This window comes from Portunus trituberculatus, chromosome 31 (genome assembly GCF_017591435.1).
Source record: "Portunus trituberculatus isolate SZX2019 chromosome 31, ASM1759143v1, whole genome shotgun sequence".
Classification (NCBI taxonomy): Eukaryota; Metazoa; Arthropoda; class Malacostraca; order Decapoda; family Portunidae; genus Portunus; species Portunus trituberculatus.
This window is the reverse complement of record NC_059285.1, coordinates 13,471,278-13,473,777: the sequence shown is the minus strand read 5'-3', so window position 1 is coordinate 13,473,777 and position 2,500 is coordinate 13,471,278. Positions and strand designations below refer to the sequence as shown.

The following is a 2,500-nucleotide window of genomic DNA, read 5'->3' as shown; positions in this document are numbered from 1 at the left end:
CCTCCTCTTCCTCTTCTTCCTCTTCACCTTCTTCTTCTTCTTCTTCTTCTTCTTCTTCTTCTTCTTCTTCTTCTTCTTCTCTTCCGTCATATCTTTCACTTATACCTATTCTTTATCATCAAGTCCCTCCTCCTTCTCCTTCTCCTCCTCCTCCTCCTCCCTTCCTCCTCCTCCTCCTCCTCCTCCTCCTCCTTCCATACGCTCTTCCTAAGCCTGACAAAGGTGGGAAAGAGGAAAAATTAGGAGGAGATAAAAAAAAAAAGGAAAGGAAAGAAGGAAAAAAAAGAAAATTAGACACGTTGCTTTATTTATTATGAGAGAGAGAGAGAGAGAGAGAGAGAGAGAGAGAGAGAGAGAGAGAGAGAGAGAGAGAGAGAGAGAGAGAGAGAGAGAGAGAGAGAGAGAGAGAGAGAGAGAGAGAGAGAGAGAGAGAGAGAGAGTATAATTATAAAGCTGAAAAATAAATATAGATAAGGAAAACAAAATTAAAGGGAAAGGAAGGAAGGAGGAGGAGAGAGAGAGAGAGAGAGAGAGAGAGAGAGAGAGAGAGAGAGAGAGAGAGAGAGAGAGAGAGAGAGAAGAGAGAGAGAGAGAGAGCAAAGGAAAGAAGACAAAATGAAAAATGGAGGAAGGAGAATAAGAAAGAAAAAGAGAGAGAGAGAGAGAGAGAGAGAGAGAGAGAGAGAGAGAGAGAGAGAGAGAGAGAGAGAGAGAGAGAGAGAGAAAGGAAAGATTCTTGCTAATCTTTTAAATACTTCTGCCGTAAATAATTTGCAGGGTAATTAGGGAACGCACACACACACACACACACACACACACACACACACACACACACACACACACACACACACACACACACACACACACACACACACACACACACACACACACACACACACACACACACACAGACACACTCACGCACGCACACACACAATCCTGCTGATACGTGTCGTTATTTTCAGGTTATGTATGAGAGAGAGAGAGAGAGAGAGAGAGAGAGAGAGAGAGAGAGAGAGAGAGAGAGAGAGAGAGAGAGAGAGAGAGAGAGAGATTATGTGTATGTGTGCGTTTGTTGCTTGGAAGAATGAAGTGTGTGTGTGTGTGTGTGTGTGTGTGTGTGTGTGTGTGTGTGTGTGTGTGTGTGTGTGTGTGTGTGTGTGTGCGCATTCATGTATGTAATATATAGACCACACACACACACACACACACACACACACACACACACACACTTCATTCATCTAAGCAAGAAACACACACATACACAAAATCTCTCTCTCTCTCTCTCTCTCTCTCATTGGAGGAAAGATGCAATTCCTTCTTTAGTTTTTCTCTCCATCTTTCCTCCCTTACCTCCATTTTTCCCTCCATCTCTCACAAAGGCGGAGAGAAAATTTATTGGCGCGTGTTTGTTGTTAAGGAATTATTCTGAAAGTTGCTTAGAGAGAGAGAGAGAGAGAGAGAGAGAGAGAGAGAGAGAGAGAGAGAGAGAGAGAGAGAGAAAGTCGTAGGTTGTCCCTCCATTGTCCCTTCATGGAGGTAAAGAGGGAGTAAATTTTCCCTCCTCCTCCTCCTCCTCCTCCTCCTCCTCCTCCTCCTCCTCCTTCTCCTCCTCCTCCTCTCCTCCTCCTCCTCCTCCTCTTCCTCCTTCTCCTCCTCCGCCTTTCATTCTGTTCTTTCCTCCATATCTCTGTCATTTTCCTTCCTTCCTTCCTTCCTTCCTCCTCACCATCTTTCTCTCCTTTATGATAAATTTTCCTTCTTTTCCTTCTCTATCTCCATTCCTCTTCATCACTTCTTTCCTTCTTCCTTCTTCTCTCTCTCTCTCTCTCTCTCTCTCTCTCTCTCTCTCTCTCTCTCTCTCTCTCTCTCTCTCTCTCTCTCTCTCTCTCTCTCTCTCTCTCTCTCTGTGTGTGTGTGTGTGTGTGTGATTGCAGAAGAGTCTGTGTGCATTTAATTATCACATGTACGTATCAGTCAGTCTGTGTACGTGTCCTGCCTGTCAGCGCCGTGTGTGTGTGTGTGTGTGTGTGTGTGTGTGTGTGTGTGTGTGTGTGTGTGTGTGTGTGTGTGTGTGTGTGTGCGTGTGTGTGTGTGTGTACGTAAAAGGTTTCATGTACGTTTTTTTGTACTTACACCTTTACTTATGTGCGTGGGAGTTGTGAAATAAAGTGTACTATTAATTGTGGATGTAAATAGTGAGCGAGAGAGAGAGAGAGAGAGAGAGAGAGAGAGAGAGAGAGAGAGAGAGAGAGAGAGAGAGAGAGAGAGAGAGAGAGAGAGAGAGAGAGAGAGAGGTGATTGGAAATATATGTGGCTTAAATCCCATTACATTTAAAAAGTAATGGACGAAATGGCATTGAGTGTGGTGGTGGTGGTGGTGGTGGTGGTGATGGTGGTGGTGGTGGTGGTGGTGGTGGTGTTGTTGTTGGTGGTGGTGGTGGTGGTGGTGGTGGTGTGGCTAATAATTATGATGGTTAATGGAGGAGAGATAGCAAGG

General features: G+C 44.8%; 1 protein-coding gene across 1 annotated transcript in view; it reads left to right on the top strand.

Annotated features, from left to right (window-relative positions):
- LOC123511168 (neuronal acetylcholine receptor subunit alpha-10-like) overlaps positions 1 to 2,500 on the top strand; it is a 61,766-nt gene that overhangs the window by 19,917 nt on the left and 39,349 nt on the right.